Below are 13,186 nucleotides of genomic sequence, written 5' to 3' on the forward strand. Positions count from 1 at the left end.
GTATTTACTTGTGAAGATTCACTAAGATGAACAGTACTGAGAGGGAAGATGGAGCCTGAAAGATGGATCAGTGGATAAGAGCACACACTGGTATAGCAGAAGATCTGAGATTAGTTCCCATTACTCATATTGGGAGGATCCCAACTGCTTGTTAACTCTAACTTCAAAGAGACTTATAGTATCCTTGAACACCTGCACATGGGCGCACATGACCACATATAGACACACCCATTATCAGACACATAATTTAAAAAATGTATACAAAGGGAGAGAAATTCCACATATCTATAAGGCAGCCTTTCTCTTCATTGGTGATAATGAACTAAAGTTTGGGGATTGAAGACTGCATCATCTTTTGCCATCCTAATGTTTAATTTTTCTTTTAAATTCAAATTTAATCACTGTCATGGAAATAAGATTGCTAAGGTATAGACTATCTCAGTAAAAAGCAATACAAAGCTGACATAATATCATTTGAGTAATATGATATAATGACATAATATCATTTGATAATTCGTATATCATACGAATACAATATGGGTATCACTTGGTGCAGAAAATTACTGCAGGGGAAGGTCCAGCTTGACCATTTCTGAGTTTCCTGTGGGTTATACCTGATTTAAAATGGAGGTTGGTATCTAATTCCAGCTAAAAAAACAAACAAACAAACAAAAAATATCTATGGCTCTGCCTCCCCTCCCCAAAAAATACCAAGAGCCACAGGTGTGGGTCGTGATTGCACCCACATGAGGAATCGGGTCAATGTCCACCCAAGCCAAGGTTCAAAACCCACTCATCTACAGATGAGGAAATCATTTGATCACCTCAGATAAGTGTGGCCTTTTTAAACTTAATTAATAGGGGGGAGAGAGGTTGGAGACCGTACTGTTGGAAGGGCAAGCCCTTCACTGCCCCCCACCCAAATAATAAGCCAATTGGCCTTGTACTACGGAGCCAGTTGTCACCCCCTTTTCCTTGTTTCCCGCCTGTCATCCAAAAATGCGGAGGAATATCAACTCAGTGTTATTCTTAATAAAGTGTATTTCAAATTTGTTCAGTCAAACTTAGCCAGGGTTCCAATGCCCTACTTAAAATTCAACTAGGAAGTTACCTATTCAGTACTAATTAGCATTATAAAGTCAGAGCCTACAGCTCAGGGCTTTTCTGTTGTTTACTAGGATAGAAAGGACAGTCTTAGCCAGATACAGTTTACTATAAGAAAAGTTAGGGAATCCCACGGAAACAGGTTTTTTCTTTAGCCCTAGAATTCAGGCAGAACTATTGAGCATAGATAAATTTTTTGCCTCAGGCCAGCCTTTTCTTTCTTTCTTTTGTTTTGTTTTTGTTTTTTTTTTTTTTTTTTTCTTTGTTAACAACAGGGAGGAGATGTAGTCTCCCCGTCCCCAGCCTGAAAACTGCTTGATCAGGGGTGGAGCTTCCTGCTCATTCGTTCTGCCACGCCCACTGCTGGACCATGCCGCTTTGCTGTTTGGAGTCACACATGTGCTCACCCTGCTACTGGACCCCAAGATTATTTGGCAGGAATCGGGTCCCCTCCCCCTTCCTTCATAACTGAGTGTCAGAACAAGTAAAATTGAGCTTTGATCAGAGTGATTTTGACTTGGTTCCTTTCTTTTCTTTCGCCCGTCTAGTTCCTCTCTTGCAGCCAGAATTGCCATCTCAGTTGAACCATTCATTGTGAGCTGCTGGTCAGCCACAACAGACTGGGAATCACAGACTACTATTTTCCATATGGTTTTTCTTTTTTTCTTTTTTTATATTATTATTAGGTATTTATTTCATTTACATTTACAATGCTATCCCAAAAGTCCCCCACACCCTCCCACACCCACTCCTCCACACACCCACTCCCCCACACACCCACTCCAACCTCTTGGCCCTGGCATTCCCCTGTACTGAGGTATATAAGGTCTGCATGACCAATGGACCTTTCTTTCCACTGATGGCCGACCAGGCCATCTTCTGATACATATGCATGTAGAGACAGGAGCTCTGGGGGTACTGGTTAGTTCATATTGTTGTTCCACCTATAGGGTTGCAGATCCCCCCAGCTCCCTGGGTACTTCCTCCAGTTCCTCAATTGGGGGCCCTGTGATCCATCCATTAGCTGACTGTGAGCATACACTTATGTGTTTGCAAGGCCCGGGCATAGTCTCACAAGAGACAGCTATATCAGAGTCCTTTCAGCAAAAATCTTGCTAGGGTATGCAATGATGTCAGCATTTGGAGGCTGATTATGGGATGGATCCCCAGGTATGGCAGTCTCTAGATGGTCCATCCTTTTGTCCCAGCTCCAATCTTTATCTCTGTAACTCTGTCCATGGGTGTTCTGTTCCCATTTCTAAGAAGGAGCAAAGTGTTCGTTCTTCTTGAGTTTCATGTGTTTTGCAAATTGTACCTTCTATCTTGGGTATTCTAAGTTTCTGGGCTAATATTCACTTAGCAGTGAGTATATATCATTTGAGTTCTTTTGTGATTGGGTTACCTCACTCAGGATGATGCCCTCCAGGTTCATCCATTTGCCTACGAATTTCATAAATTCATTCTTTTTAATAGCTGAGTAGTACTCCATTGTATATTTATACCACATTTTCTGTATCCATTCCTCTGTTGAGGGGCATCAGGGTTCTTTCCAGTTTCTGGCTAATATAAATAAGGCTGCTATGAACATAGTAGAGCATGTGTACTTCTGAACAGTTGGAAAATCTTCTGGATATATGCCCAGGAGAGGAATTGCCAGATCCTCCAGTAGTACTATGTCCAATTTTTTGAGGAACCTACAGACTGATTTCCAGAGTGGTTGTACAAGCTTGCAATCCCACCAACAATGGAGGAGTGTTCCTCTTTCTCCACATCCTCGCCAGCATCTGCTGTAACCTGAATTTTTGATCTTAGCCATTCTGACCAATGTGAGGTGGAATCTCAGGGTTGCTTTGATTTGCATTTCCATGATGATTAAGGATGCTGAACATTTTTTCAGGTGTTTCTCAGCCATTCGTTATTCCTCAGTTAAGAATTCTTTGTTTAGCTCTGAGCTCAATTTTTTAATGGGGTTATTCGATTTTCTGGAGTCCAACTTCTTGATATTATATATATATATATATATATATATATATATATATATATATATATATATGATGTTAGTCCCCTATCTGATTTAGTATAGGTAAAGATCCTTTTCAAATCTGTTGGTGGCCTTTTTGTCTTATTGACGGTGTCTTTTGCCTTAAAAAAGCTTTGCAATTTTATGAGGTCCCATTTGTCGATTCTTGATCATACAGCACAAGCCATTGATGTCCTATTCAGGAATTTTTCTCCTGTACCCATATCTTTGAGGCTTTAACCCACTTTCTCATCTATAAGTTTCAGTGTCTCTGGTTTTATGTGGAGTTCCTTAATCCACTTAGATTTGACCTTAATACAAGGAGATAGAAATGAATCAATTTGCATTCTTCTGTATGATAACTGTCAGTTGTGACAGCACCATTTGTTGAAAATGCTGTCTTTTTTTCCACTGGATGGTTTTAGCTACTTTGTCAAAGATCAGGTGACCATAGGTGTGTAGGTTCATTTCTGGGTCTATTCCATTGGTCTACTTGTCTGTTGCCATACCAGTACTATGAAGTTTTTATCACAATTGCTCTGTAGTACAGCTTTAGGTCAGGCATGGTGATTCCACCAGAGGTTATTTTATCATTGAGAAGAGTTTTTGCTATCCTAGGTTTTTTGTTATTCCAGATGAATTTGCAGATTGCCCTTTCTAATTCGTTGAAGAATTGAGTTGGAATTTTGAAGGGGATTGCATTGAATCTGTAGATTGCTTTTGGCAGGATAGCAATTTTTACTATATTGATCCTGCCAATCCATGAGCATGGGAGGTTTTTCCATCTTCTGAGATCTTCTTAAATTTCTTTCTTCAGAGACTTGAAGTTCTTATCATACAGATCTTTCACTTCCTTAGTTAGAGTCATGCCAAGGTATTTTATATTATTTGTGACTATTGAGAAGGGTGTTGTTTCCCTAATTTCTTTCCAGCCTGTTTATCCTTTGTGTAGAGAAAGGCCATTGACTTGATTGAGTTAATTTTATATCCAGCTACTTCACTGAAGCTGTTTATCAGGTTTAGGAATTCTCTGGTGAAATTTTTAAGGTCACTTATATATACTATCATATCGTCTGCACAAAGTGATATTTTGACTTCTTCCTTTCCAATTTCTATCTACTTGATCTCCTTTTGTTGTCGAATTGCTCTGGCTAGGACTTCAAGTACAGTTGAATAGGTAGGGAGAGAGTGTGCAGCATTGTCTAGTCCCTGATTTTAGTGGGATTTCTTCCAGCTTCTCACCATTTACTTTGATGTTGGCTACTGGTTTGTTGTAGATTTCTTTTATCATGGTTAGGTATGGGCTTTGAATTCCTGATCTTTCCAAGTCTTTTATCATGAATGGGTGTTGGATTTTTGTCAAATGTGTTCTAAGCATCTATCAAGATAATCCTGTGGTTTTTATCTTTGAGTTTGTTTATATAATGGATTACATTGATGGATTTCCGTATATTAAACCATCCCTGCTTCCCTGGAATGAAACCTACTTGGTCAGGATGGATGATTGTTTTGATGTGTTCTTGGATTCAGTTAGCGAGAATTTTATTTAGTATTTTTTGCATAGATATTCCTAAGGGAAATTGGTCTGAAATTCTCTATCTTGTTGGGTCTTTCTGTGGTTTAGGTATCAGAGTAATTGTGGCTTCATAGAATGAGTTGGGTAGAGTACCTTCTGCTTTTATTTTGTGGTATAGTTTGTGCAGAACTGGAATTACATCTTTTTTAGAGTTCTGATAGAACTCTGCACTAAACCCATGTGGTGCTAGGCTTTTTTTGGTTGGGAGACTATTAATGACTGCTTCTATTTCTTTAGCGGATATAAGACTTTAAATCATTAATCTGATCTTGATTTAACTTTGGTACCTGGTATATGTCTAGAAATTTGTCCATTTCATCCAGGTTCTCCCGTTTGGTTGTGTATAGCCTTTTGTAGAAGGATCTGATGGTGTTTTGGATTTCTTCAGGATCTGTTGTTATGTCTCCCTTTTCTTTTCTGATTTTGTTAATTAGGATGTTGTCCCTGTTCCCTTTAGTGAGTCTGGTTAAGGGTTTATCTATCTTGTTAATTTTTCTCAAAAAACCAGCTCCTCATTTGGTTGATTCTTTGAACAGTTCTTCTTGTTTCTACTTGCTTAATTTTGCCCCTGAATTTGATTATTTCCTGGAGTCTACTCCTCTTCAGTGAATTTGCTTCCTTTTGTTCTAGAGCTTTTAGGTGTGTTGTCAAGCTACTAGCGTGTGCTCTCTCTAATTTCTTTTTGAAGGCACTCAGAGCTATGAGTTTTCCTCTTAGAAATGCTTTTATTGTGTCCCATAAGTTTGGGTATGTTGTGGCTTCATTTTCATTAAACTCTAAAAATTCCTTAATTTCTTTCTTTATTCCTTCCTTGAACAAGGTATCATTGAGAAGAGTGTTGTTCAGTTTCCACATGAATGTTGGTTTTCTGTTATTTATTTTGTTATTGAAGATCAGCCTTAATCCATGGTGATCTGATAGGATGCATGGGACAATTTCAATATTTTTGTATCTGTTGAGGCTTGTTTTGTGACCAATTATGTGGTCAATTATGGAGAAGGTACCATGAGGTGCTGAGAAGAAGCTATATCTTTTTGTTTTAGGATAAAATGTTCTGCAAGCTAGTACAACCACTCTGGAAATAAGTCTGGTGGTTCCTCAGAAAATTGGACATAGTACTACCGGAGGATCCTATAATACCCCTCCTGGGTATATACCCAGAAGATGTTCCAACGGATAAGAAGGGCACATGCTCCACTATTTTCATAGCAGCCTTATTTATAATAGCCAGAAGCTGGAATGATCCCGATGCCCCTCAACAGAGGAATGGATACAGAAAATGTGGTACATTTACACAATGGAGTACTACTCAGCTATTAAAAAGAATGAATTTATGAAATTCGTAGGCAAATGGATGAACCTGGAGGGCATCATCCTGAGTGAGGTAAACCAATCACAAAAGAATTTGCACAATATGTACTCACTGATAAGTGTATATTATCCCAGAAATTCAGAATACCCAAGATATAAGATACAATTTGCTAAATGCATGAAACTCAAGAAGAATGAAGACCAAAGTGTGGACACTGTCCCTTCTTAGAATTGGGAACAAAACAACCATGGAAGAAGTTACAGAGACAACGTTTGGAGCTGAGATGAAAGGATGGACCATCTAGAGACTGCCATATCCGGGGATCCATCCCATAATCAGCTTCCAAAAGCTGACACCATTGCATACACTAGCAAGATTTTTCTGAAAGGACCCATATATGGCTGTCTCTTGTGAGACTATGCCTGGGCCTGGCAAACACAGAAGTGGATGTTCAGAGTCAGCTATTGGATGTATCACACGGCCCCCAATGGAGGAGCTAGAGAAAGCAACCAAGGAGCTGAAGGGATCTGCAATCCTATAGGTGGAACAACAATATGAACTAACCAGTAACCCCCAGAGCTCATGTCTCTAGCTGCATATGTATCAGAAGATGGCCTAGTCATCCATCAGTGGAAAGAGGGGCCCATTGGTCGTGCAGACTTTATATGCCTCAGTACTGGGGAATGCCAGGGACAAGAAGTGAGAGTGGGTAGGTAGGGGAGTGGGTGGGGGAGCATGTGGGGGACGTTTTTGATAGCATTGGAAATGTAGATGAAATAAATACCCAATTTAAAAAAAATGCCTACTCCAGCTTGTTTCTTCAGACCATTTGCTTGGAAAATTGTTTTCCAGCTTTTCATTCTGAGGTAGTGTCTGTCTTTTTCCCTGAGATGTGTTTCCTGTAAGCAGCAGAATGTTGGGCCCTGTTTGTGTAGCCAGTCTGTTAGTCTATGTCTTCTTATTGGGGAATTGAGTCCATTGATAATAAGAGATATTAAGGAAAAGTAATTGTTGCTTCCTGTTATTTTTGTTGTTGAATTGGCATTCTGTTCTTGTGGCTGTCTTTTTTAGGCTTGTTGAAGGATTACTTTCTTGCTTTTTCTAGGGTGTGATTTCCATCCTTGTATTGTTTTTTTTCTGTTATTATCTTTTGAAGGGCTGGATTCATGGAAAGATAATGTGTGAGTTTGGTTTTGTCGTGGAATACTTTGGTTTCTCCATCTATGATAATTGAAAGACTGGCTGGGTATAGTAGCCTGGGCTGGCATTTGTGTTCTCTTAGTGTCTGTATAACATCTGTCCAGGATCTTCTGGCTTTCATAGTCTCTTGTGAAAAATCTTTTGTAATTCTGATAGGCCTGCCTTTATATGTTACTTGACCTTTTTCCCTTACTGCTTTTAATATTCTATCTTTATTTGGTGCATTTGTTGTTCTTATTATTATGTGTCAGGAGGAATTTCTTTTCTGGTCCAGTCTATTTGGAGTTCTGTAGGCTTCTTGTATGTTCATGGGCATCTCTTTCTTTAGATTTGGGAAGTTTTCTTCTATAATTTTGTTGAAGCAATTCGCTGGCCCTTTAAGTTGAATATCTTCATTCTCATCTACTCCTATTATCCGTAGTTTTGGTCTTCTCATTGTATCCTGGATTTCTTGGATGTTTTGAGTTAGGATTTTTTGAATTCTGCATTTTCTTTGATTGTTGTGCCAATGTTCTCTATGGCATCTTCTGCACCTGAGATTTTCTCTTCCATCTTTTGTATTCTGTTGCTGATGCTCCCATCTATGGTTCCAGATTTCTTTCCTAGGGTTTCTATCTCCAGTGTTGCCTCAGTTTGGGTTTTCTTTATTGTGTCCACTTCCCGTTTTAGGTCTAGTATGGTTTTGTTCATTTCCATCACCTGTTTGCATGTGTTTTCCTGTTTTTCTTTAAGGACTTGAAACTCTTTAGCAGTGTTCTCCTGTATTTCTTTAAGTGAGTTATTAAAGACCTTCTTGATGTCCTCTACCATCATCATGAGATATGCCTTTAAATCTGGGTCTAGATTTTTGGGTGTGTTGGGGTACCCAGGACTGGCTGAGGTGGGAGTGCTGGGTTCTGATGATGGTGAGTGGTCTTGGTTTCTGTTAATAAGATCCTTTCGTATGCCTTTCACCATCTGGTAATCTCTGGAGTCAGTTGTTATAGTTGTCTCTGGTTACAGCTTGTTCCTTTCATGATTCTGTTAGCCTCTACCAGCAGACCTGGGAGACTAACTCTCTCCTGAGTTTCATTGGTGAGAGCACTCTCTGCAGGCAAGCTCTCCTCTTGCAGAGAAGGAGCACAGATATTGGGTACACTGCCCAAAACAGGGCCTGTCCCAGAAGCTGTTATCTTCTGTCGTCCACACTCTCACCCGTGCAGACTAGTCTTGGCAGAATTTGGGAACGAAGATGGCTCCCACAGATGCTCCGGCAAAGTCCTCCAGGGTGGAGTGTACACCTCTCCTCTGGCAGGGAAGGTGCCCGGATGTCTGGAGCCTGAAACGGGTCTTGCCTTAGAATCTCTGTGGCTCCTGCCTGTCCCAGAAGCTATTAGCTTTGGTAGTCCACACTTTCACCTGTGCAGACTAGTCTTGGTGGGATCTGGGAATAAAGATGGCTCCCACAGATGCTCTGACAAAGTCCTCCCGGGCGGAGTGGGTACCTCTCCTCTGGAAGGGAAGGTGCCTGGATGTCTGGAGCCTGTGCAGACTAGTCTTGGCAGGATCTGGGAACCAAGATATCTCAGGCAGATGCTCTGGCAATGCCCTCCTGGACTGGGCAGACACCTCTCCTCTGTCAGAGAAGGTGCCTGGATGGTCTGGAGCCTGAAACAGGGTCTGCCACAGAAGCTCTGTGGCTCCCACCTGTCCCAGAAGCTGTTAGCTTCTGTAGTCCATACTCTCACCTGTGCAGACTAGTCTTGGCGGGATCTGGGAACAAAGATGGCTCCCACAGATACTCCGGCCCCATATGGTCTTTCTTTATTTAATTTTTTTGTTCAACCTGTTTGATAATTTCTTCCCCTCCCCCAGAACAGAACTTGGGAATCTATGTGAAGAGGAAGCAGAAAGATTGTAAGAGCCAGAGGTTATGGACAATTCCATGAAAACAATGTCTTCCAGCCACAACAGGATTGACACATATCTAAACTTAGAGACTGTGGTAGCATGCAAGATCTTCACAGGGTTAAGCCAGGTCAGCTTCTAGAGCTGAGATGGGGAAATGGAAACAACATGGTCCCTCCACTAGCCAAGAAGCTATTTGAAACTGATAGCTACTAGCAAAAGAAAAATCAATTTTCCCCAATGCAGTATAATTGGGTATATCAACCAACCTTCAGGGTAGACCTGCCCAGGGGTAGTTGGACAGCACAAAACAAACCCCATATTTGAGTGTGTTGGGGGAGGGGGGTTAGTTTCATCTTCCCCATGGTTTGATGTAGGCTATTAACATTATGTACTTCCCTCTCATTGATTTTCTCTCTAAGTAATAACAGCATATTTGTTATGAATACCACTGTTTTCTCATGGTGGATGTTCAGATGTTGTCCAGCCTACTCATTATCTTTTATTTATATTACTTTTTTAGTTCTAGTGGTTTTATTTCTCTGAGGACCACTCCAGTTGCCATCTCTAGGTAGTCTTCAAGCTAGCAGTAATTATAACATATTTTTCATATTCTCAGAGATCATTCCTATTCCTATGACAATAAATCGCATAGCTTTATTGTCATATTTTTATTTTTTTCTAGTTCCTTACACTGTGTTCATTTTACTACAATTTCAAACCCAAATGCCTATGAAGACAGTTTGTTTATTAATATATCTATTCAATAAATGTGCTATTTCTAAATGATAGATAAAGATAGCTGCTAGAGAACTTGAAATCCTATCATGTATTAGATATGGGAAGAAAGGCCACTGAGATGCTTGACTGAGTGGAATTTGCTGTTTGGGGCAAGGAAGCAAGGATTAGAAAGAAAAAGAAGAGGAGAAAAAGAAAAAGAGGAAGAGAAAGAACAGAACAGATAATGTGTTAGTAGCAGAGGAGTGGAATGGAGATTTGATTGCAACCTTAGAGAGGAATCTTAAAGTTATTTCCTGGGAGAGTTGAGGATTCAATATTTTATTAAAGAGAAGATGAGGCAATGTATATATATTGTGTAACACACTTGTATAAACACACAAACACACACAGAGATTTGAAAAACCAAAATAAAGATTGGTCACAGAAAGTCTGACTCAGTTATGAACCCTGAGATTTTGGGTGGAAATGCCCAACATCAGGATATGGTTCCCTCTTCTCTCACATAGTCTCAGAAAAATTATTCAATATTGTGGGGAATTGCAGGCTGGTATCCAGTCGAGCTGAGGTCTGAACCCCAATGGTCATAATTCACCTACATGACACGGTAGACATTTCTTCATGCTCCTGGAACTCTGGCCCTGCCTAAGGTACCACCTCCCACAGCCCCCACAAGAGCAGCATGGTCAGTAGTCACGTAAACAATGGCCCAAGTTTCTGACCTTCAGGCTAAACTCCTCCCCAGTTACCTAGCAACAGTGAAGACCATAATAAGGTGTGCTCAGCCCCCACCTTGATCTCTTACTCTTACTCCTTTGTCCTCTTACCTCTCACTTCTCTCTCCTCTTCCCTTTCTCTTTGTTTTCTCCTCTCCTCTCCTCTCCTCTCCTCTCCTCTCCTCTCCTCTCCTCTCCTCTCCTCTCCTCTCCTCTCCTCTCCTCTCCTCTCCTCTTTTCTCTCTCTCTCTCTCTCTCCCCTACCTTCTCTCTTTCCCCCTGCATTTCTATAATAAAGCTCTTAAACCATAGACAGCCTGCTCCTTCAAGGCCTGCTGTGTACTTTGGTCAGTGTTGGGAACTTCTTCCCCCATTCCCTCTCTCCCACAACCCTGGTGGCTTTAGTAAAGTAACTCCATGGGTGGGGGGTGTCCCCAGGCAGGACTTCTGCTTGGCCTACCCCTGAAGAGTGGGGTAGAGGAATGTCCACCCAGGAATGAGTGGATAAGGTAGGTAGCAGCCCTCTCATGCCTGACTGACCAGAGAATAGGGAAACTCTGGCGGGGCTTGGGCATCTTTTCCCTATCCCACTCCCCCCCCCAGGTCCCCTCCTTTTTTTTAAATTTTTGTTCCCAACACAAGATCACTCAGAAAATGCTGAGCCAAATCCAGTCACGGAGGAATCCTGCATCTATGGGGGAATGGGTGTGTCTGAAGAAAGTATTTCCTTCAGCCATCAGTCAGAAAGTAGAGTTCATGCACATCCTAGAAATACATCTTAACATGCAGTAGGTAAATATTTTTAGGAGTATAAACAATGTAGTTTCTCTCAGAAAACATGTGAGATCATAAAGAAGACACTAAGATATATAACTTAACTTCACCATGACAGTGTTAGCATGGACTGTCTGTGTGTGTGTGTGTGTGTGTGCTGTGTGTGTGCATTTAATATCTTTTCACTCAAATTCCTCTTCACTTTTGGAATATTTCTTATTTTTTCTAGTGGGTTGAGGGATACTGTTGATTGATTTCATATCTTGTTTTCAATTCCTAGTGAAGTCTTCCATGTCTTAGGCAAAATACAAGATAAAGTTAGTATAAACTATTTCTTCATGTGCCAAGACATCTTCAGAAGATAAATTATTGCTATTTAAATCAGAAATACTGCTAACAGCATGAATTCTTCCAGAACTCCAGAATACTATGAAAATTGTCAAACTTTCATATGGCCTGTTTTGTCTCATTCAGCACTTCACTGGAGATTAATGGATTAACTTAGTTGATGACACAATAACTACTGTTTTCTTTAATAAAAATTCTGTTGAATGTTGTGATATAAATCTATAATATCATCCCTTGAGAGACCAAGCAAAAGAATTATGAGTTCAAACACCAGCCAAAGCTAAACAATACATAATAGGCCAATTTTTACCATGCAGTGAAATTTTACCTTTTAAAAAATGAGGATTATTTTATTTTAATTTTCTATGGTTTGTTTTTATAATTGTAACATCATACAATGGTATGATAGTTCATTTTTATTTCCAACTTGACTGGATTCAGATTCACCTAGGCAAAAGGACTTGTGGAAGTTTTTATGAGATGTTTAACTGAGAAAGGAATGCTTACTCTGAACACAGGCAACACTGTCCTATGGTGTTGAAGTCAAGACTGACTGAATAGAAAAACAGGGAAATGTCTAAGTGCTCACATTTGATGCCACTCTGTTTCCTGACCCATCTAGATGTGAGGAAAAAATATTATATTCCTGTTACACATAGCAACAAGAAAACAAAATGTCAGTACCAATAGCACAGCAGATAAACTGGACAGCAAGTTTTATAGGCCTTCAGAAATGTTTTGTGGGGGAAATGTTAAAATTTGAAGCTGTGGGTTAGGGAATCCATAGAATGCTAAACGCAGAGCTTAATCTATATGCTGAGGGGAATTCTGAAGACTGGAATGCCAATGAAAATATAGACAGTAAAGGCCAGAGTCCTTAGAGAATGACTACCCAAATGTAGACTGTACCATGCAGGAACTAGGGGTCCAGACTGAAATTAAAAAGTGTGAAGAATCACCATGGCCATGACAGCTCTCAAAAAGAGAAGCATTTAACTGGAGCCTGCTTAGTGTTTTAGAGAGTTAGTTCATTATCAGCATGGCTGAGGCAGACATGGTGCTACAGAAGTTGCTGAGAATTCTATATGCATAGCCACAGACAATGAAAGACCCACAACATGAAGACTCCCCCACGTTCTGACTCAGGAGAGGCGACATCCCAAATCACTCATGATAAACGGTCTTGCTGCAAAACGGTCTTGCTGCAAACTGCAAGAGGACTTTTATTTCAAGAGCGCTCTCGGGCCCACAGTCATACACCACACAGGGGTAGAGGACCATGGCGCCCCAAGTAGCTGGGTAAGGGGGTATTTAAAGGAAGAAACCACAACTCAAGGAGGTGGGGAGGGCATTGTTGGAAAATACCAAAAATACCATTTAGAGTCACGAGGAAGTGGAAAGTCAAGACAGTTTTCTAGGAGCCTCTAACAATAACACCTGTGCATAGCAGGTTCCAGCAATGGTCAGGGTGGGTCAGGGTGACTTTCTTTGAACGAACACTCCCTGAACCC

The sequence above is a fragment of the Mus caroli genome, unplaced genomic scaffold (genome assembly GCF_978045245.1).
Source record: "Mus caroli unplaced genomic scaffold, Mus_caroli_1 scaffold_1, whole genome shotgun sequence".
Taxonomy (NCBI): domain Eukaryota; kingdom Metazoa; phylum Chordata; class Mammalia; order Rodentia; family Muridae; genus Mus; species Mus caroli.